The sequence below is a fragment of the Coffea eugenioides genome, chromosome 5 (assembly GCF_003713205.1).
Source record: "Coffea eugenioides isolate CCC68of chromosome 5, Ceug_1.0, whole genome shotgun sequence".
Classification (NCBI taxonomy): domain Eukaryota; kingdom Viridiplantae; phylum Streptophyta; class Magnoliopsida; order Gentianales; family Rubiaceae; genus Coffea; species Coffea eugenioides.
The window spans coordinates 11808370-11833515 of record NC_040039.1 but is presented as its reverse complement, the minus strand read 5'-3'; the positions used below and the strand labels follow the sequence as shown (position 1 = coordinate 11833515).

Genomic DNA, 25146 nt, shown 5'->3' with positions numbered 1-25146 from the left:
ATTGATTTTGCAACATGTACCCCTTGTGCAAGGAAAATGTGTGATATGTGGCTGTTCCTATCTACCAACAGGTCTTCCGAGTGTTCTTCATCCCGCGGTGGCCGGTAGCGATGCAGCCTTCCCATCGCAAGTCTGTTGGTCTTGGATGTTGAACGAATACTGTGACAACACGTACTTTCAGAAAATCCCTTTCATCGCAGCCGCGATTATGAACAGCTTTGCCGTTAAGTGATGCGTCCTTGTATGTGCGTAGGGGTCCGTACTCATGTGAAATCTTTATATCAAACAGTTTGGACGGCTGTTCGCTGGTTGGGCGAGCAATTTCGTTGTAATACCATTTGGAAAATTAGGGTTGGAAATTGGGAAAAATCTGTTACAGTGACGGTCGGCGCGTGTGACATGAGTGTTTGCAGTAGCCCTGACGTGCATAGCCTAAAAAGCTTGTATTGTACACCAACCCATCCAGTATTGTTGCCAACCTGCGCAGCCAAACCAATCCAAACTCTCGTACCTTATTTTGATTGTACTTGCGATATCACGCTCGCAAGAGGGAAATTGGAAAACAAAAGATTCAACAGTGGCCATTTCGACTAACCGCAAATTCGGGAGATTAAAAGCCAAAATGGAAAAACACTTGCTGTTCATGCTTAGGAAGGTGCGTAAGTACGGGTTGCCCCAACTCCAATCACATGCTTCGACAAAAATTATTAGTTGTGTATTATGGTGTCGTAAAGAATTGACTGTTACCTTGGAAGGCATAATACAAGTTGTGGGGCAAAAGTGGTCAAAGCAAATGTTGACAGAAATTCTGTGTAAGGGATAATACATTTTTTAAGGGTGAAATTGTCTAGGATTAATTTGTATCATGTAAATCATTGTAGATTAATTTTGTATTTAAGAGTGCAAAACCCAAACACATTATCACTGAACTTTTTGGTTGCATTAATCATTTTATGTACTGTTATTGCCATCTTCGTATGTAAATATGTATTTGCAAAGTTAAATATATACATATATATTGATGGTAGTACTTGAGGATATTATACATATTATCAGTTATTCAATTTCCATTTTTAGATCCTAATGAATGCAACCATCGTAATCAATTTTCAATCTTATACTTGCATTATGATTGATAAACCTAAATACATTGGGTCGGAGGGATAAGAATTTAGAGGTTATATATAGAGGGGGAAGGGGTTAAAAGACAACGGTGAGGCATTAAAAAGTGACTGGAAGGGTTGAAAAATTATGGGTTACAAGGATAGGGGGAGAAGGGAGAGAAGAAGATACGGGATTGCAGGAATATGAAAGATATTAATAAAATTAGAGAAACTGGTACCATGATACAATATATAAAAGTCAAAGGAGGCATCTAATGACTAGGTGCCGATAAGAGAGGAGGGAAAGGATGATAACTTTTCATAATTTTGAAAACTAAGCTAACAAATTATATGAATTTTTTTCAAAATTTATGTTCAAATGTATGGAAAATGCTAATCTAAATGCAGTCAACAAATTGATGGGCACAACATATGAAAAAGATTTCTTTTTCCAAAAATGGAACTAAATAAAAAGAAGTTATACTTTATTTTTTAATATGTTCAATAGTGATAGATGGGTCCCGGATATCGATACATTATTTTTTGGGAAAATTGCAGAAATCTCCCCTGAGATTACTACATTTGCACTGACATCCCCTATCAATTTTGAAATAGCAGTAACATCTCCTACAAAAAGTTGGAGTCAATTAAAAAGGTAAAAATGTGTGAATTTACTAGAGTACCCCCGATTGTATTTAACTAATTAACTAATTTCTATTGATCTAATTAACTAATTAACTAATCAAACAATTAGTTAAACTAATCAAGTAATTAGCGATTAACAAATTTATCTGATTAGCTATTATCTAATTAACTAATTATCTAACTAATTAATTAACTAAATAACTAATTCGTATTTATGTCATTAAATAACTAACTAATTATTAAGTATCTAATTAACTGAAGCTGTTGCATGTCCGAAACTAACAAAGTATTTGCATGTTAAACTAATTAACTGATTAACTGCTTAACTAATTAACTAACTAATGATCTAATTAACTAGTTAACTAATTTCTATTTATCTAATTATCTAATTAACTAATTAAGTAATTATCTAATTAACTAACCGAACTAATTTCTATTTATCTAAATAACTAATTATGTAATTCTGTAATTAACTAATTAACTAAAGTTGTTGTCTGTCTAAAACTAACAAACTATTTGCATGTTAAACTTATTAACTACTTAACTGCTTAACAAATTAGCTAACTAGCTATCTAATTAATTAATTAACTAATTAACTAACTAAGTATCTAACTAAGTAATTAACTAACTAACTAATTCGTGTTTTTCCAATTAACTACTTTATGTTTGTCTAATTAAATAATTTCATATCAAAACCTCTCATGTGAAAATTAACATAACGTATGTGTAATTTGTCGTATGTGTAATGCTCTTGTTTTATAAGAATTGTTATATCAGCGATAAATTTGAAATTTAATTGCAATTAATTTCAAAACACTCATCAAACCAAGCTAGATATTGGAATGAAAAATATGTTGCATTTATACCCCTTGAACTTGCTTGAGGCTAGAGGGCCTATACCCCTCCCTTGTTAACACTAATTGTCAAGCAAGATCAAGGGTAAAATTGGAAGAGACTTCTTATCTCATTTCTACAAATAATTTTTTAATGGGACATCAAGCCTCAGGGGAGGTTTCTGCAACGATTTGTTCCTGTTCAGGGGTGCTAAATGCAATTGCTAAATCTAGAGGGGAGGTCAGCGCAAGTGTCAGAAACCTCAGGGGAGGTTTCTGCGGTTATCCCTTAATTATTTTTTTCAAACCTCTCTTCATCTTACCACCCAATCTAACCCTCTCCTTAAATGTGTTAACAATGATTGTATCATGTAAATCATTGTAGATTAATTTTGTTTAAAACATCAAGCATCACTTCCGATAAATTTTTAGTGTAAATACATATATATATTTTTATTAATCTGTACCATGTATATTAACATACACAATATTATTTTCATTTGACATTGACACCCGTGCATAGCACGGGTCAAAATATTAGTGTGTTAAACCACGAATAAGTTTGGGGCAAAATTTAGTAATAATTTTTGTAAATTTAAATTTACACAATCACAGTGTAAAGGGACCATGACAAAATGAAAAATTAATTGAAAGATCATTCAACCCTTGCAAACAAAATAAAATGAACAACGCATTTCAAAACCAATTCTTTCATTCTTTCGCTAATCGGGTTATCCGCCAAATGTGAAGTACTAGTAACAAGACTAATGTCCAAGGCTGCACATTACACATGCCGTGTAATGAATTACGTAATTGGTCACATTATTCATTAATTAATGCTACTCAATTTAATGTTACATAACTGCAGCTTAAAACTGTACAGAATTTTAGTGCCCACATACAGATTGGGTGCTTCATAAAAAATGTTATATAACATAATTTCAAGCTCCTGTTAATCAGATCAATTGGTCGCAAAATTATGTAGATGTTGTAATATATTTGAACCATTTTCTAAATTTTGGATAATACCATCATCTACATTCGGTTTGAACACATTAGCTGCAGAAGTTTAATCACATTACACTTGCATCCTTGAAGTCACTGGACAAATGAACTGGAGTTTGGATATTATAGAGCGGCATTGATCGATGTTAACCCCTTCACAATTGCCGCCCTACGCAAATGTGAAGGGGCAAGTGGCCGGCAAACACGCAATCCATGACACCGTAGCCAAAAGCTACACTATTGGTAATCACGTCGATAGGTGGGCCACCATCGAAATATTCACCGTTCATGCCCTGTCGATGCATGTTATCCGACTGAACGTAGTGATGTAACCGTACAAGTCAAAGCAGCTTATCCAACAAGCATCACTGGCGCCAGTCTTATCGGACCAATCCCAAGAAGCTAAATCTTCTGTCTAACCTAAGCTAAATGGACCATGCAACTCGGTTTGATGACCGTGTGCAGACTTTAATCATTCGGCAGCACAATTTTGGCCCCAATTTTTAAGTTTGTAATCTGGGTGTTTGTCAACAAATTTTCCTATAGATTTGAGCAAAGAATTTGTAGCCAGTCATTTTTTTTTTGGTAAACAATATCTGAAGCTATTCGAGGGATGGTCATGGAAATGCAAAAAAAAAGTTCTGTGAAGGTACTGTAGCTCAAGTTTGATTAATCTTGTAGGAGACAGAATTGGCCAAATGCAGTTGAGGCCAAACACAACCTTGGGCACGAATAACTCCTGTCTTGCATGCCCCATTGAACCGTATTTGTTTCTTTCAATGGAGGAAACACTTAAAGAGCTGGTGTTTAACACTTTTTCAGATTATGTTGCCGGTACGTAGTCTGAATTCAAGTAAAAATTGCTTGGTTACCTCCAAATGGGTACTGTGTGACTGTAATGGACCAAAGCCATAAACAGCACATGTTGTATTGGACAACGGTTAATTTTTAAGTCAAGTAAATACTATCGTTAATTGTATTCGGGTTAAATGTGTACTATATGCTTACTTATACTGGAGGAAAGCCATAAAGAGCTGGTGTTTAACCGTCTTATAATGGCTTTTTGTAAAATCCACAAATTTGTTGATGCTCAAAACGAGTACTCTCTTCTTGTAATGGAGCAAAGCCACAAGCCACAAAGATGCGGTGTTATATTAGAGAACCACAGTCTGACATTGTCGCCAATAAAAAAATTAATTTAACAAAAACAACTGCTCTGTGCTTGTTCCCGTGCAAAGCAAATAACAGATTGATCTGTAACGGAAAACTAGAGGTGGCAAAATGAGCTGAAAGGGCGGGATTTGTTTGGGTTTGAGATAGAATGAAGGCATATGGGTTTGGGTTGAACCTTACCCATATGTGTTTTGGGACTAACATGGGCGGGATCGCTTTGGGATGGGTTTAGATTGATCCCGTCCAATACCTAAATTTATTCTCTACATATTTTTTTCCTTTAATTCACTTTTTATTTTTATATAACTTTAATATTTTTCATTTTTTAAATTTCTTTTAGTTTTATTAAATAAACATGCAAGTGTTTTATACTCAAGATTCCCATTTCAAAATTGGATTAACAAATAAAGGAAAAGATGTACAGCCATATTCCAACATATATCAAGATGGCCAAGACACCTAGGGTGTTCAATATTTATCCTCGTCATTATTCAAGGATGACAGATCTAAATTGACTGAAGTACTGAAAATTCTAGTATTTAATGACTAGAAGACTGCTAGATTATATGCGCTGGTATGATTATGAAAAGTATTAAAGATAATTCTTCAATCTAAGACTTCGCTTGGATTGACTATTTTTTCAAAAAATAAGTTTTTCAAATACAATGTTATGGTAACATACAATAACTCAAAAAACATCCCATCCATATTAGTATATCAAATATTTCAAACATATTTTATAGTAAAAATTTTTCATATACACTACTATAATAAAATAATTCAAAAATACTCAAAAAACAGCTATTCCAAACGGAGCCCTTGCTATTTGAGTCCAATGGGTACCCAAGTATTTCTCAAGATTTTCCATCAATTAATGTCTACAATTGGGATTTGACCCATTTTAAACCCAATATCAGATTCCAATACTTATCCCACCCAATAGCCATAAGGAGCTGGTGCTTTATTTTATAACGGGGCAAATATCAATTCTTTTTCCAACGGAGGAGGAAAAGCCTGAAAGGGCTCTGGAGTATTCGAAAGCATTTTCAATCTTACAACATGCAGTGCCAACTGTGACCCATTTTCCCCCTAACCTAAGTTACACTCACTAATCATACAGTTTGTTAACCGTAGTCAACAAAAGGATGCCTCCAAGAGCGGCAGCGTAGTCTAACCACTCAATCGATGCACTCCATTTAAACTGAGGTCCATGAACCCTAACCTCTCCTATATAAGACCTTCACACAACCAAAACTTGTTCCTTGCATGCCTATTCTACGCCACGTTCACTTCACACAACAGCTTTCGCTCTTGCATGCGGCATGCCCATTCTACTTCATACCACAACCTTCTCTAACCTTCACATGTTTTTGTATTTGCTGTAGTCTCTAGCTCCGCCAGACACTCGCTTTCTTTGGTATCTTGTAAACGCTGCACCGAACCATTGTCTTCCACTGTTATTCTGCCCAGCAGGCTCTATGCATGGCGCTTGGACGATTTCCTCAAATGCATGTGATCGACAACGGGGCAATGGTCGGCTACTTCCAAGATGAGCACAATCCACTTCACCACATTGGAGTGAAGTGGATTCTTGAGGAAGCGCTGGTGCGTTTGGATAGGTTCCTCGGAGCTGAGTATCCGCAGTCGCTGCTCGTTTCTTGCATACCCGTGCGCAACCCCGTTGAGAACGGGAAGTGTTCCGGTCGCTGGTCAAGTGCCAACGTCGTCCTCTCTCCCTTATGCACAACCTGAAGGTTTTTTACATCATGACCTATAATGCATGGTTTGTGGGCAAGGACACATTTGTTGCACACTTCCTCAGTTTGAAGACACTGCTTCACACGGGCGTCTGGATTCTCTTCGGCGCCCACTTTGAAAACTGGTCGGTAGCACGGTTTATAGCTGAACAGGGACTCCACGCGAGTATGACTCGTAACGTAGCCGTCGGAGACAACCTTCACACCGCAACCATTTGCTGGAACCCATCCGCTTTCGAGATCACGTTTGAAAACAGAGATGCTACTGACAGTCTTCTCCTCACTGTGCGCCGCAAGAAATACCGTAGCTTTCTGAGGGTAGCTACCACGGTTGCCTCCATTAACCCTATGTTTGGGCTTATTGTGAAGAGGTTTGAGTGAAGGTTCACAGCTAGAGCGGTGTGCTTTTAATTCTGGTTGTGCAACATCATATTTTGTCTTTTTGGTTCGCAGTTAGAGCGAATGGGTTGTTTTTGGTTCAAGCGACTTTGTCTTTTTGGTCGTAGCATGCTTGGTTTTGCTTGTTAGCGTTACAAGAGTGGGGGTCCGGGGCTGCTAATATGTAATGCTTGATAATTAGGAGTGCACCGTTTCGTCGTCCTAAGGGGAGCAACTTGAATTCCAAATTTAAATGTTTGAACTTCTTTCGTCATTCTACTCGACAAAATTCGCTGTTGTGAGCCTAATAATGCCGTTGTAAGCCTAATATTGTAAGGGGATCATAAATGGTTCTACATAAGCTTCCGATTGTTCACCTGTATGGCTAAGCAGAAGTATGAAAGTAACAACACTGCGATTGCCCGTATAGTGAGTGATGAAGTTCATCGCTGAATCAACGTTCCCTACTACCTCATCCTCACACACATTTCGGGGGAAAAAGCAACAGGCATTTTAGCAAAACAAATATAATGCGCAATGTAAACTGGCGCCAAAAGCGCATTCCCTCGTGTAATATATAACGCAAAATCGCCATTTACACAGACACACTCTGCCAGTTTCGGTGGGCAGACGCACATACGCCACCGTCCGCCTGACGAAGGATGGACAAAAGGCAAGGCCACGGCACTAGCAAACAAAGGCCAACAGGCTGTAAATAACGCTAAATGCCCATTCTATGCTATTGGACACCACAGTTGAGTACTGTACAGGGGGTGGGAGGGAATGGAATCAAAACGAACAGAGCACTTCACGATTTTAGAACCACAACAACGAGTATTTCTGTGCAAATTACTCGGTGCATTTCTGTGCAAGTGCCACGAAAATAGCCTGTGACAAGCATCCAGGAGAAGATTCTTTATGACTCTTCGCATTGCACTGTCCCCATCTGTCATCACTGCTACTGGCTTTCTACCTTTCATAGCCTCTATAAATATACTTAGCATCCATTCATATGTCTCAATCCTCTCATCTGACAACAGTGCGCAACCAAAAACAGCACTGTTCAAATAGTTGTTTACTCCTGCAAGTACAACTAGTGGCTTGCGATATTTATTTGTTTTGTATGTCGTATCAAACACCAACACATCTCCAAATATACTGAAGTCCACGAGAGATTTAGAATATGCCCAAAACAATCTTGCCAATCTTCCTTCGTTATCTACATGATATTTATAAAAGAACATGTCATCGGCATCCTTCTTCGCTGCCAAGAACCCAAGTGCCCCTTCTGCATCGCCATTGAAAATATCTTTTCTACGTTCCTCGTCCATTCGATTATACAGATCCTTAATGAAAAATCCCACGTTACTGTACCCTCTGGCTTTGATAACAAAACGTTTCATTATCTGGCATATTCTGGCCCCAACCATCTTCAGACTTTTGGCCTGCGCATATTCCGCATCACTGACTTTTCTATGCGACCTAATGTGTTACACACTTGCCTCTGATGCCAGCGGGTGATTGTGCTCCATAATGAAACATGTCACCACATACTTTACCGATTCTATGCCATATTTCACGTGAAAGCAAGCCCCACACCCGGTTCTTGTGATTGGTTTTGCTTCTCTTTTTCGATTTTCATAATTAAACCACTTTACATCCCTATGGCCTTCACAACAACATACCCATTTTCTAAATCTTGAAATGCCATCTGCATCTCGTTTGCCATTACTTTTACGAATCCCAAATCCGCTTAGTTTCGCATACAAATTATAGAATTCCCCAACTTCTTCTTCCGTGTCAAATGTTAATTTCATTACGTCATCCACACCTATTGCGCCCACCAATTCATCTACCTCCTCATCTTCATGTCCTCCAATTGAACCAACGATTTCTGGAGTGTATGTGTCTCGGTCACACTCAGGTTCCATGTTAAGGTCACATGACCTTTTTTGGCCGCAACCATCCATCCTCATTTTTTCGTTCTCTGTTTCCTGCATCATGTCACGAGTTTGAAGCGCCTGATCCTGCCCAATAGTTACAAGCCCTGTGTGGGTCAACGTTTTTTCTAACCATGATCGCTTAACCTTTTTTTTCAGCCTCCCCATATGCTTTTGTTTGTAACATAAATACTGATCGTCTATTTATGGAAAAAAAACAGATATACACGATCATTTAAGTTAAGAAACGATACTGTACCTCACAACTTTTACAAAATACAGACGATAAAGATTACTCTAACATTCATATACACATTATGTGGAAGTGTGGCTGATGCAATTATATCAACCTTTAGCTCAACATACCACTATCGCCATGCATATTCATTTATACTAAACTACTTAACTTGTACTGGGAGTTTTTTTAATTCTCTTCACAAAAGCATTCATAATGTAGTCTGGGAGCCAATGTCTATGTCCACACAGCCATCCAAATCACTCAGTTTTTAGTCCTGTTACAACATCTTCTTCATGTGTTTACTCATTTCTACTTAATTTTCTTTACACAATTTAATAAAAATTAGTGGACCAACCTTTCAGTTGGTATCCTACGTACACAATGCTCGGTGCACAAAAAAACATCGATAATTTTCCTGCATCTTTTCCTCTTTGTTCGAAACCGGTGGGTCTTACTGCCCGTATTTCGTATTCCTAATTCCTCTATCATTGCTTCATACAACAACTGTAAACTTCACCGTAGTAGACGTACAAGTACTCGTTATTTTAATCCAATTTTTAAAGTTATGGACGAAAGTACTCACCTTTGATTTCTCTGCTTCTGTTTCACGGCGTTGCATTCAGTCAGTATAGTTTCGGAAGGTCCTTCCTCAGATATATCTACCGGCACAGCCGGCGCCTGAAGTTACACCAGTAGCCACCCTCTCTGTCTATTCCGCCTTGCCTTCTTCCTTACCAAATTTTTTCTTCACTTCTGACCTCACCAGCGGTGTTCAAAAACACCTATCACTGCTGGCCCCAGCATGGCTGTGTTTAGTATGTAATACGCTTTCTCTGCTGTGGCACCAGCATGGCTTTGAAAAGGAATAATTTCACAAACCTCCCCTGAGGTTTCTAACACCTGCACTGAGACCCCTGCCTATATTTGTACAAGATTGCTTGTTAATAAAAGGGTAGAGATGATTATGCACTAATATATTCAAACTAGTATATTTTGTATTTAACAAATCATAAATATGTGAAACTTAAAAAAAAAAAGAGAAATTGCTCATAACATACCAACTCTTTATGGGAAACTGGCAAAACTATGTTTTGTACCAACTCTTTATGGGAAACATACCAGCTCTTTATGAGAACAATTAGTTAAATAGTGCCCAAAGGAAAACTAATATGTTTGGCATTTAATGAAAAATAAATATGTGAAAGTTAAAAAAAAAAAGAGGAGAAATTGCCCATAACATACCAGCTCTTTATGGGAAACTAGCAAAACTATGTTTTGTACCAGTTCTTTATGGGAAATATTCCAGCTCTTTATGAGAAAAATTGGTTAAATAGCGCCCAAAGGAAAACTAGTATGTTTGGTATTTAACGAAAAATAAATATGTGAAAGTTAAAAAAAGAAGAGAAATTGCCTATAACATACCAGTTCTTTATGGAAAATTGGCAGGTTTTGTAGTTGTTTTGTGCCAGCTCTTTATGGGAAATATAACAGCTCTTTATGAGAAAAATTGGTTAAATACCGCCCAAAGGAAAACTAGTATGTTTTGTATTTAACAGAAATTAAATATGTGAAAGTTTAAAAAAAATAGAGAAATTGCCCATAACATACCAGCTCTTTATGGGAAACTGGCATAGTATGTTTCGTACGGGCTTTTTATGAGAAACATTGGTTAAATACCGCACGAAGGAAAACTAGCAAGTTTTGTATTTGACGTAATTTAAATATGTGACTGTTAAAAAAAAAATAGCCCATAACATACCAGCTCTTTATGGGAAAAATGGCAGACTTTGTAGTATGTTTTGCCTATGAGAATTGGTTTTTTAATCACCTTCATTAGACATTAAATTTCGATTATTCTAGTTAAATGTAATTACCAACCTCCTGATGCTTTTGTCTATTTAATTAACGTCAGTCATCTAAACCATCCGTGAGGACAAATAGGTCATTTCAGCGCTCTGCAGCGTGAGCAATGGACCCCAACACTCTGCCAAGGTAGCTAGGTGAAATTTTTAAAATGCGGTCATAGTCTCAGTGCAAGTGTCAGAAACCTCAGGGGAGGTTTGTGAAATTATCCCCTTTGTTTAGTACTACTGTTTACGCTTCCTCTTCCGTGTTTTATTCCTAAGGCCACTACATTTATGTTAATTCTGTGACACCCCAATACATTTCCAGCAACTGCAAATGCAACATTTCCAAACCGCCGTTATCGGTCACCACTTGCTTTCTTACAAATATTCCCTTCATCGTCCCTACTTGTCAGGTTGCAACGTGGCCCCTTCGTTGCCATATTCTTTACTTTCCACACCTGTATTGGATATGCTGAATACACTACAGAATTTACCCAAAATTCTATGCATATTGTAGGAATTTAAGGGGAGCAGTGGGGCCCGTGCCCCCAGTGCCCCTACCTTAAATCCGCCAGTGCTTGGTTGGTCTCCCTGTATCTTTTGGCTTGGTTGAGAAACATGTCGCAACCTGCATCCTTGTCAAGGATTACCGAAGGTAGAACTTTAGCCGGAATAGGATTAATATAAGTTCGAATAGCCAACTCAACATCTGAATTCTTGTAATTAGTCACATCTTCATTAAAATCATCTCTCAGACTCTGTATATGCAATACAAGGCCAAGCATTGCAGCACCAGATGTATAGAATATATACGAGGGAACCCCAAATTCATTGGCCACATCAATCATGGAGGTGCAAAACATGTCAATGACAACTCCAGCGAGATCAGACGAGGCAAAATTAGACATTTCTGCAAGAATATCCCTTACACTACTTTTGTGGTTGTCGATAAAATGATACAGAAACGTACTAGAAAATGTCGATTGCGAAGAAGACTCTTCTGGTTTGAGATCAAGAAACCTTATGCGTGAATCTGAAGACTCTGACAGCATACTTGTGTAGCTACTCACCTTTTTATCAAAAGGCAGCTTCATAATCAGAACCGTGATCAATAATTGTTCACCACGATCAATAAGAAGCTTTGCTAGTTCAACATTTGATACCAGGTGACCCATCCCTGGTGAAGGAATGAAAACCAGCTCTGCTTTCTTCATTTCGTTGATCTTCTGGTTATGTATTTGCTTCAATCACTCGATTGAAGATGAAATTGGAAAGTTAGGCTTTCTAATGTCTACCGAGCTTTTAATAGAAGTGCGTGGTTGTGTGTATTTTGTCCTGTTTACTGCAAGTCTTCATCGTATTCAAATGAATGTGTGCAGATTCTAGTCTTTTGAATAAGAGATGAACGTTCTGGACCCGTCAAGTGCAGGTGAAGTCACTGCTCACATATTCAAGTCTTATCTACTTCTATGGTCAACTTGTCATGCTACAAGTTTCAAAATTTCTCCTTTTTTCTTAAAAAATAATTAAAAAAAAAAGTTTGAAGGACCTTTGGTCATTGCCTGATTTGGGCCATCATTTAACTTCAACCGGTAATCCTGCAATTGCGCAAGCCTATATCCACGTTGACACCTGAAAGTAGGTATCCTGCTGTACTTTAGAGTTTTTTCACATAATTCTCTTATAATTTTAAAAATTATACATAATCTCCTAATAATTTGAATTGAAGTATCAAATTGATGAAATTTGCATTTCATAATGGAGTCAATTAAAATGTGGAAAGTGCTCATATGTTAAGATGAAAATTATCTGTTAACTATAGGAGGTTTATGTATAGATCTTAAAAACTATAAGGGAGTTATATAGTAAATCATTAAATCATAAGGGACTAAAATGTTATGCATATTATATTTATATATCTTGGATACTTTAATTATTTTAGTTTCTAAGTAAGAGTAATTGACATTTCAGTTAGTTTCATTACAGAAGACTATTTCTGTCACCTTGACACTTTAGTCCAAATAGTGAAAGGGTTTTGTATAACTTTAAAATATAGAAAGGTTTTGTAGAAAACGCTAAACCATAAGAGGTAAAATGTAATTAAGACAAGTTTTCAGCAACTATAAGAAAAACCCTTCCTTCAAACTAAATTGCACCATGCAACCAGTATCAGGTTCTCTTTACACTAACTATGATTTCTTAAATTCCTGGCTAAAAGAAAATTACGGAAAATAAAAAGCTTTGGTTTACGGACATGAATATACTCTGCTTCTTCAAAATTGCTTAATGGATTCCCTTGGTGAAAAATTAACTGAGTAGCTAATATCTTATAAGACATGCAACTAATATTATTGCTAATCAAGTAGTCAAGCTTCGATCTCACGACTAATCCTACATTTGCTATGGAAACAAAATTAATAGTACAAGTGTAAAAAGAAACAAAGAAACTAAAAAGGGCATTCAAGACACTGGCTGCTAGTATATAGAATCAAACTAATCAAAATACTTAAAAGAACCAATACTTGAGTGAATAGATCAGCAATAAAACTCCAATACAGAAATAACTGAATAATATTGTTTATTTATTTAATTAATTATTTATTTATTTTTATTCAACGAATATTCAAAACCTTGAGAGAGAGAGAGATGAAGGATTGAGAACTGAAAACCAGTAGCTAACACGCTTAAGATTCGAGCAAGTTTCCTAATCACGGGTGTTCAGGAAATTGTGACTTCTGGATCAGTGAACCTTTAAGGGGTCTATGGCCCTCCATCGCACAAAAAAAAAAAGAACAATGCATATAATGTCAAATTCATGGGCCCCACGGGTAGTCCGACTGGTTTCGTAGTATGATAGTTATCAGCAAATCCTGTGATCAACCTTGCTACCTTGCTGTGTATTCTTGGAGCAAGACTCTACAAAACTTTAAGGAATTAGTTGGGGCGAAAGGTTGGAATACCCCTAAATGAAAATATATAATATATATGCGAGCAATGAAATTTCACATTGTAAAAAAAAAAATGCTAATCACTTGAAATAATAAAAAATTTTATCTACTTGTAATTTCTAAACTTTAATTTTGTGAAACATCTCAACTAAATTTAGATTATAAAAGATTAAACGTATTCAAATCATAAATCTATTGTATATTTTCTCCCTTCTATGTTACACATTTAATTGTCATAGATCTTTGGTACTTTAACAACTGTGCTGCTTCTTCTCTCAAATAAATTCTTCTATCAAACAACCTTGTACTATTTCCTTGCGTTAAAATTGTTGTAGTTCAAAGCAATGTAGAATTCTAATCAAATCATAATCATAATCCATGCGTTTGGATAGGAGATTCTTTGAAAAAACTATTTGGAATGACATCATAAAAGTTTATTTTTATTTGATACATGTGAAACAAAAATATAGTTGAAAGCTTTAAAATGTAAAATGATGGTCAGAATAAGTGTTTATGATGCAAAACATATAAATATTTGAAAAATATTCTTAATTGGAACATAACTTAGTGAAGTCAAATGTTGAATTAATGAGATATCAAAATATGTTTTTCATTGCAAAGAATAATTGTGAATAATCATTAAAAATTGGAAAATTTGTTCAAAACGTTCGTCACAGTTTGCTAAATGAATTTTTTCATCTTTCAAGAATAAGATATTAACTTTTCACCCCATCCAAATTCAAGTTAGCAGTGTTTAATCCCAATCTAAGTTTTTAATCACTTTTTTTGAAATCATCACGTGACCCACATGCAACCATTTTTATAAACAAAAATTTTAGATCCCACTTTTTTAGTGATGAAAATTAATATAGATTTGGTCATATCTCACTTTTTTTAGAAAAAAATAATGAATATAGTTTTGGGTCAAATCTAATTACTTTTGTAGGGATAAAATGAACATGGACCGAATTATTTGTTTAGCTACAAATGGAATCTAATTTTTTTGCCCTTAGAAAAATGATCATATGTGAATCACATGATGGATTTGGGTAGAAAGTGATCGAAAATCTAACTTAAAATCAAATTTTATTGATTTGATTTTATTAGGAATGTAAAGTTACCACTTAAAAGATGAAAGAGTACGTTTAGATATGAGTACATTTTGAGATTTTTTGTATACTAATACGTGGATGACCCGACCTGCAATTTAGGATAGGTATCCATAAAATTCAAACAAGCGTCATGGACAATGCTACAATGCCTATAATTATGATAACAATATTAGGATAACCTACAATTATAGGTTTCTATTAACTTTATAGACAAATAAGTTTTTTAGCATCTTTTTAAATATTGTATTAGAATAATTAATATTAACATTAATAATTTTTTAATTAAAAATAGTAAGTATATGTTTGAAATAGTAAATTTTAGTCATAACTAGAAATTTACACTTTGAGTAATGTAATTTACTTATAATTTGACAGAGGTTATTTTTTAAATTAAACTTACTAATACTAAAAGTAAAAAATTTGCATTTTTAAGTTTAAAAAATCACCTATTTTTGGGTTATCACCTACCTTCATCTCATTCTCTTCTCACGATACGATTGAATAAATCATTTATCTGGCAAAATTTTCCTCTTTGGTCCACATTTTCTCTTAACACAATTGAACAAATTTTTTCCCTGGCAAAATTTTCCTCTTTAGTCCACACTTTCCCTCTCTCCTCATCGATCAATTTTGTGTGCTGCGGCATGCAAACCTAACAAAAAGGGTTGAGTTGTTTACTAGGGTTTAGCAGTGGTGGTAGTCGACAAAAGAGTAGATGAAAAATAGCAGCCAAGAGATTAGACCATTATGTTTTCTTGAAAATCGTTTGATTATATTGCTCTAATTTATTTATCTCATATTTGATTCATTTGTCATAGAGTTGCAAATGAATCGAGTTGCTCGCGAGCCGATCGCAAGTGGCTCAAATCCGATCTAGCTCAACTCGAGCTCTAGTCAAGCTCGAGTTGATCAAGCTGAATTCGAATTCAAAAAAACTAAACTCGTTAGCTTATAAGCCGGTTCGAGCTCGATTATATTTATATATATATTATTTTAATAGTAAAATTACATATATATCCCTAATATTTTATTATTTGTTAAGAAAAATTATTATTTTATTTATTTTTGAAAAATAAAATATTTATTTATTTATTTTTTAATCTCAAGTTCGAATTTTGACCTCGTTGAGCTCTAGCTTGAGTTTGAATTTCATAAAATTATATTAAGCCTCGGTTTGATTAGGTCGAAACGTGACTCGTTTGCACCCCTAAATTTTCAAGATTATCTTGCAAAATTAGGGCTGAGAATTTGAAGATTTTATTGCAACATTGGTGCTGGAAATATCGGTTGTGATTGTAGTTTTGATTGTCTGCCGGCAAAATAATAGGTTGAGTGAATAAGTATGAATCTACAAATTGTATTTTGATTGTCTGCTTGTTTTTAGTTTTTGGTGCTTATCAATCAATTCATTTGGGCGGTAAGCTTTGTAGCCATATGAACCATCTAGGAAATAACTTAGACCCTTGCTGTGAAACTTTGCAATGTGTAGGCGTTTGTATTAAATATGGTTAATTTGGGAATGCATATAAGATGTTTGGTTAAATGTCAAAGAGAATTTTGTATGCTACGATTGATGTCTGTACCGCATGAGAAAAATTTAAAGTTATAATTGACAAATGGACTGTTATTATTGTTACTCACTTATTTTTGAATCTCGATGGTATCTTTCTCCTTCCCCTCTTAAATTATAGTCGTTCCAAAGTAATTATAATTAGTGGTATGTTTCCTTTAGTTGTCTAATATGATTCTTCCCAAGTTCTCATGGTTTTCGTTTGTTTGCTTAAATTCTTTCCTCTGGCGAATTTTGCCAATATAAAAGCAGAAATCCTAATTAACCCCTATGCGTGTCACTTAGCCAGATGCTACTCATAAAAAGAAGCAAATGAGGCTAATCAAAAGGTGTTTGTTAGAAGAATTGATTGTGTTTATGAGAAGAGTAATCTTATTTATTTAGCTCATAGGCTAATTAGAAGGTAAGTTTAGCTCATAGGCTAATCAGAAGGTAAGTTGTGGACATTCAATTTTTGGTTCCTTTTTTTTGGGGGGGGGGGGGGAGTTTAGATCAAAATGCATTATCTTCAGTTGAAATCCTAGTTTTTACTTTCAACATTGTTAAGATGCAAGCGCGAATACACAACTATTGACATATCAATTGCATAACAATTTAATAATAAACAAATCACAAGTATGACAGATAAACGACACACAATATTTAATATGGTTCGGCTCCACCATTGAGTCTACGTCCACAGGGAGAAACCCGTTCTTTATTATGAGAGGAAAATCCTATACAAGAATATAACTTGAACCCAAGTCCAACTCTTATATACTATCTCTTATCTCCCATGTATAAGACTACATATCGCCTCTTGTGTGTCCTTTTTGTTTTTGTATCTCTTGTGTAGTATGGCAACTCATATATTTATAGGGAACATTGTCTGATCAAAAACCTAAATAGTAACAAGAAACCAATTCTAATTTCTAGACTTGTACATAATAGGAAATAACTTCTACTCTTAAACAATATAGGAAATTCCTTGACTACTACTTCAAGTAACTAAAACTAATTACTTCCACATAAAACAAGAAACCTGCTTAAAAGAAATTAAACCAATTTTCTAAGAAATCTCCACTTTGGCAAAAAAAAATTTTAGCAACCATTTGCCTTCAATTATCAAATAATATGGTACCGAACTACACACCCGAATCAATATAGTTCTGATATCAAATTGATTCAATCGATAAATGAACATATATAGTTACCCTGAATCCAACCTCCAGTTGACTCGTGAGAAGGTGCCTCAATTCACCATCTCCCTTTGTAAGATTTTTTCTCACCACCACTTGCAACTTGAGATCTCCTTCTGTGAGTTCTAATCCTAATCATTGAGGCAATCAAGTGGTAAAATCACCATATTTCTTCCCATCCTCAGGACTGTCTGGCCACGTGTGATTTTCAAAATTCCACATAAAACGAAAAACTTGTAACTGTCAGAGTCTTCTGGCGCATGAAAATTAGATCTCTTTATTTCTTTGGGACACATGCCATACCATGGACACATGCCATACCATGGACACATGCCATACCATCCAAAGAACATAACCAAAATATAAAAGTCATTGGGATGAAATATCAACCATTGAAGGTGTGAGAAAGTCTCCACTGATTCACGGCCAAAAATTAACATTAGATTCCACCTTTTTCTTGACCCTTGATTCACCTCCTTAAATTCACCGTCAAGTGTTTTCATGCTTTTCGGCTTCTCATCTTTCACCATCAATACTTTTTGCCAAATCATTGAAAAGAGGATACCACCCATTAAATTGTTCAATTGATCATAGCTACCAACTCACTTGATTTCAATAGTTAACCAGGATCCAACTATGAACCTTGCTCTATTGCACGTGAGCAATCCAGTCTAGCAACCAATTTCTGATATCACTTGTTAGGATTCAAACACGGAACACACAACTATTGAGATATCAAGTATATAATAATTTAATGGCAAACAAGCCACAAGTATGAAAGATAAACAACACACAATATTTAACGTGGTTTAACTTCACCATTGAATCTACGATCACAGAGAGAAATCCATTCTTTATTATGAGAGGAAAATTTTATACAAAAATACAACTTGCACCAAAACCCAATTTTTGTATACCATTTCTCATCTCTTAAGAATCCTTTCTCACCATCCATGTATAAGACTACATGTCGCCTCTTGTGTGCTCTTTTTTTTGTGTCCCTTGTATAGTATGACAACTCACCTATTTATAGGGAACATGTAGACACCAAATTTTTGGTGTAATTTCATTTACTGTTTATTTTTAGTTTTTATTTATTTATCGTGTTAGTTTTATTCGATTTTTAGTTTTTAGTTTCTAGTTTTATTTTTATTTTTAAGTCTTTAGCGTAGAATTTCTTGGAGGAAAAAATGAAAAAGGGAAAATGAAGAAAAGAAAAATTAATTAGCATTTCATTGTTTTTTATCTCTTATTCCTAGTTTTTTATACTGTTGTTTTTCTTTATTTAATATTAATTTTGTTATTATTGTATTAGTTAAAAAAAAAAAAAGATGTCACGGCCTGCAAGCTGCATTTTTGCAGCTTGCAAAGGACAGCTCCGTACGTGCCATTGAAGGGCAGGATGAAGGCAGGGGCAGGCCCTTCATCCTGACCATCCAGTGAAGGGTTGAGGAACTTGGATTCCCATATAAATAGCAAGAGATGCAGCAGCCGCAAGGTGGGGGTTCTGGGGAGAGAACAGCGGAAAAAGAAAGAAAACAAAAGAAAACTTGACGACTGGTGGAGAGAGAGGAGTGACTAGGGTCTGAGAAGAAAAGAACGCAGCTTTTTGTGGTAGTTGAAAAAGAGAAAAAGTGAGAGAGAGGGAGATTGGGACAGCGGGAGAAAATCTGGAAAAGAGAGGAGGGGAGAACCACTTTGAGAGACAAACTAAAAGAGAGAGGGGGAGCCTGAGAGCTGGAGTTGCAGCAAAGAATAAGAGTGACGGTAGGGGGATAACAGAGGACGGCAGAGGTGAGCGACGGAGAAAATAAAAAGGAGAATGGCTGAGTGAGGAAATCAAAAAAGGAACCAAGAGCTGGGATTGGAGCAAGAGGAAAAGAAACGGGAGTAAGAAAATCGCAGGAATCCCTTCTGCAGAAGTTCAACCTGGCTGATGAACTGGCCTACTTTAGGACCAGATTCCCGTTTTGATTCAAGCCTTCTGAAGGACCCTTTGATTTCTGAACACTCTTGGGAGGCCATAGAGGAAATCTCGTTCACAAATCTCTGGGAAAAGATCACAGGAAGACCGCTAAATCAAGAGCCAAATTGACGGCTTCATCAGCGCGAAGTTCTGCGGAGGCGACGTCCGCGACTTCATTTCTGGAATCAGCAGCACTTCCTGGCATTTTCCACTCTCAACCAAACCCGTAATCATCCTTTCAGGTAGCCATAGTTCTTCCTCTGTTGTTTTGGCAGGTACAATTCTTTGGGCAAGATCTGATTAATGCTTTCTTCTAGTTGTGTACATGCGACCGTGTCTTGTTGCTGTTTTCTTGCTGTTCCTTTTTCCTTCTTATGCTTAGCACCTTGCTTGCTGTTGTGTTGGCCTCTGAGTGGGCTGGAAAGTTGATTTTGTAAAATCTTTATCAAGAAGGCTTTGCTGCAATTTTTCTCCCTTCTTCCGTTGCTGTTAGTCTTTCCCCTTAATGGTCAGCTTTGATTCTCAATTTCAAGTCCTGTTATAAAGTCGCATGTTAGTCAATGATGGATAGGTAGAATTCTGGTCTTGTTGAATTTGCTTGCATGACAAAATGGAATGAAAAGTGCGGCGGAAAACAAGAAAATTATGAACTTCCTTTGTATGTAGCACTGCCGAGGGCTTTTGCTGCATTTTTCCTTACTGTTCTGTCCGTGGCTTGAGTTTGCACTTCAGTTGTTAACTTGATGTTGAATGGAAGGAAATGGAATGATTTGGTATTGGGTTCGTGTGTTTGGGTCTAAAAATGCTTGAGCTATGATCGAAGGCTTGTTAAGAAAAAACAGATTTCTGATTGCCGAAAGTTGCATGAAGCTGCGTTAGTGTTCATGTATTTGATTTCCGCAACAATCCACAAGCTGGATTTTCTTACTGTTTTGCATGCCGAATCTTGTTCCAAGCATGGTTGTAGAGCATTAAATGAGGTTTGAGATTTGTCTTGTTGGTAAGTTTTGCCACTCCTCAGGTTTGCTCACAAGATGCAAAAACCGCAGCAGAAAATAAGCAAATGAAGGCATCGGTTTGCCTGCATGAACAATTTTCTGGAATGTGCACTTTGCCTCAAGTCCTTGTGTCCCAATTGAGTTTGATTGAAATGGTTGTCTTGTGCTTGAGAATGTGATTTGATAAACTGCAATAGGGAGTAATGAAAGTGCAGAAATGGGCGAGTTTGAAAAGCCCAAGGTTTCAATGCTTTGATTTGTTTAAAATTGCAGACAGAATTGTAGAAGCATAAGCCACGTAGCTGCATGTTTTGCATGAAAATGTTTCCAAAATTGGACTTAGGCCCTCCAAGTTTCTCTTCACTTCACTATGACCCAACCAATTGAATAATCTCCTCAATTTAGTCCTTGGTCATTTTAATTTTTGCAACTTCCTTGCTTGTTTGCTCCAATTAATTACTATGCTTGGTTTCAATTGCACTTAATTCATGACTTTAATTTTCTTGTGAGCTTGTGTTTGCCTATTTTTCTTTAATTTTCCCAAATAAATTGGTACCTTGACCATTTCTTTTATTTTGGAAGATAAATAAGTGATTTCACTCCATTTAAGGCATCAACTCAAGAGAGGTAACCTCTACTCCTTGATTCTCATTTCCCCTATGTGATCCAACGTGCTAAGTGAAAATTGCATGTCTACTTCGCTTTCCTTGCCTTTCTTCAATTCCTTCCATTTATTTCATTTACTTTTGCTTTTGTTTAAGTTATTCATTAATGGGGTATGTGTACACCTCTTGGCTTGTAATAGATAGGGCTTGGCGAGCAATTTGGTCCATTTTCCCTTTCCCTTTTGTTTTAGTTAGCAAATGTAATAGGTTCATTAGATTGTTTGCATGCTTATTTGTTATGTGTTAATTTGCTTTCTTAGGTTCTTGCATCTAGTCGAGCATGCTAAGTGTTATGTGCTACGTGTTTATAGATGATTGGCATGTCTACTCGCTTTCTTTAGCCATGAATAAATGTGATGGATGAATGGACGTCACTACACTAGTCCAATGCTAGTTGTGGCCCTTTTCCCGTTACCGCACTAGTCCAACGCTAGTTGTGGTTCCTTGTTCCGTTTCCACTAGTCCAATGCTAGTGGGAATTCATAGATGGGCTAGTCCAACGCTAGACCCTTAGGATGTCCCTTTCGTTATTTCATTTTTGCATGTTCACTACATTTCATGCATTTTTTAGTTTATATCATTTGGCATGCTTCTCGAACCCCTTTTCCCCTCATTTTAGGACTTTTGCACCTCATACTAGTTATAGGGTTCATTTGCCTGAAGAGTCCCCTTAAATATGGGATATAGACGAGTGTGGCTTTTTCTAAGCCTTAGCACGCTTATATTCCCTCTATAAAAGGAAAAATTGAGTCACGATTTAGGTCTCCCCGTGCCCGACATGAATGCATTCCCTAGGATCATGCACTTTAAATCCATCCTATCATTTTATATCTTCATTACACTTTCATTTTTACTCCCATTTGCACGCGTGCACCTTTATATCCCTTCACTTGCACACGAGCACTTTTTCATTTGCACCCCAACACTTTCACACTCTTCTAAATTGCACATATGCATTTTGCCCACTAGCACTTGGAGTATATTTTTTACATTCAAGGACATTTTCTTTGCACACTTCCACTCACACTATTGTTTTTATTGCTTTTTCACACAAACTCATATTTTTCATGGCATGCATTCATCCACTCATTTTTCACGTCATTTATGTTTAGGTGTGACCTCTCCAAAAGGATCGTTATTGGGCTTCACAATTAATGTGATTGGCACCACTCAACCTTTGAAGAGAAATTTCCCCCATGTCCCCCTAGGTCTAGGTTTTGCATTCACGTAGTGCATCCAACATGCGATACATACCTTGGGTAGAAAGTTAGGAAAGGTAAGGCTAAATCACGCAACTAGCCTTGGCTAGGTCGAAGGGGTGCCTTGGATTTTATCCTTGCCTTCCCCTTCGTCAAATGTGACTCCCGATCCCTGTTTTTTGGTTACGCAGACCCAAAAGTTCTCTAAAAGGGTTTATTTACTTTTTTTCATTCAAAAAACAAAAATCATTTTTGGGTGACTTGGTACACCCTAATTCTATACCAAGTGGCGACTCCATTTTTCTATTCAAAACCCTTTTTTGAACTTCACTTGACCAAATCGTCGCATTCTTAAGTCCCATGGCCTTTTACTTTTCATTTACACACGTTCACATTCCATTACACCACTCACATCTCACACCACACATCATTCAAAAAGTGGGGCGCGACAGTTGGCGACTCCACTGGGGACTTCCTAAGTGGGTCCAAGCATTTGATTTGGCCATTCTTTTCCCTTTTCTACCCTTTTTATGCATAGCATTTGGATATTAGGGTTGCATTTTCCATTTTAGGGCCTTTTGCCTCGCGCACGTATCAAACTATTCCCTCACTCACGTATGTATGATTGGCTGATTGAATGTATATTTTACTTGTTTCATGTCGCGCTTTGCATTGCATTTGGGTGGGGGGACATACCCTAGAGCCTCGCATTGGTTCTCGATCCCTCCCCTCCAAACGAGCACTAGCATACGTGCATACGCTTTAATTATTTATCCCTCCTTTATTTTTCTTTTAGTGGCTTGCCACGCCACTCTACCCTATTAGGATTTTTAGGCGACTCACTTGGACTTGTGATCGCAACACGATGTGTGCGTAGCATGATCCGAGGAGTCACTCGATCTTCCATTTTAGGCTTTGGGTTCATAACCTTTAGCTTTTAGTGGAAGGTTGAGGATTTTTGATAGATTCACTCAAACACGTAGCCGCGACACGATGTGTGCGTAGCGGTGTTTGGGGAATCGCTCGAGCCACCGACAAAGAACCTTGGGATTGATGACCCTTGGTTTCTAAGTCTGAAGGCTTGGGGACCTGAGCTTATCGAGTCTGGATGCATTAGCGAACCCCAACCTCATGCATCCATATTAGAATTGCCTAGGGTAGAGTCGACCTTATCCTGAGCTAGGGACACGATTCACGAGGGGAGGGGTCCAACCCCTTTCTCCTTTTTATTGCTTTATTTCTTTTATTGCGTTGCTGCAATGTGTTATGTGTATTTATGTGACTGAACTAACCTTTCTTGGTTTTATGTCCCCATTGCATTCACAAATCCTAGCAAATAAGAGGTCTGGCATGACCTTTGTTTAGAACCTACCCTTATAGATAGGTTATTGCACGTTTAAAGATTTTGGTATATTGCATTCATAGATGAATAATTGCATAGCATTCTAAGCCTACTTTGGCATATAAAAGGTCCTTTTAGGTCATGATTTCATTTCAAATTGCATGTTTTACTGCTTTAATAAAATGGTATCATGCATAAACCCTAGGAAGGGAATGCCATTTAGGCGATCCCGTGCTAGGAATGACTGCCCTGTGTCTCGGATATATAATCCAATGAGACTTGCACGTTTATATTTTGTACCGTCCAAAGGGGTAGTGCACAAGGTAAGGTAGGATCCGATCATTTTCATAGAGTGATCTTTGGAATATGAGCATCTAATAATCACTTTTTGGCCATTTTATCAAAAATTGGAAAAAATCCCTTGCGTGAAGGACATTAATTTAAAGAAACTCACAAATGATCCCTCCTATTGAGACGATAAATAAATTGAGGCCAAAATTTGATTTTTAGAAGGTCATAGACTAATGCACCTCAATAATTTTGAAATAACCAATGGCCGAACAATTCAACCAATCCATTTTGCCAATTCATTCAATAAATCGTCAATTCATTTGACCAATTTACCCTTTTTAGGGTCACCTGGTCAATTTTGAATAAATCATCAATTCATTTGACCAATTTACCCTTTTTAGGGTCATTTGGCCGATTTTTGAATAAATCACTAATTCAATTTCATTCATTTGGCCAATTTACCCATTTTTAGGGCAACCGAGCCGATTTTGAATAAATCAAGTTTCGTTCAATTTATTTGATCAATTTACCCTTCTTAGGGTGATCTGATTAATTTTGGATAAATTAAATTTCATTCAATTCATTTGACCTGTTTCCCTTTTTTAGGGTAATCCGGTCGATTTTTAATAAATTGTCAATTTCATTTGACCAATTAGGGTTTCAATGTCGAATTTCAAAATGGAAAACCAAGTCGATTTTGAGAAAAGTATCCATTGCATCCAGCCATTTGATCAGTTGGAGTTTTGACACGCGCTTCACTAAGAAAATTTGTTAACGAGTTCCAATCTCTTCGATAGGAAGTTCGTCAAGGTCAAACCCGTGCGTTTTGCAAATTCTTGTATCGGTCAAAAGTGATCAATCCATTCGGACATTGACCTCATTTTGACAAAGTGTCTCTCGTCACTCCAGTTGACCAAATTTTTCAAAATTATTTTTCACTCAATGAGCTGATCAGATC

At 36.5% G+C, this 25146-nt stretch overlaps 1 pseudogene; it reads right to left on the bottom strand.

Moving 5' to 3' along the window:
* The window catches only part of LOC113771173, a 36034-nt pseudogene extending 23901 nt beyond the window's left edge, over positions 1 to 12133 (bottom strand).
* Positions 12134 to 25146: the final 13013 nt, after the last annotated feature.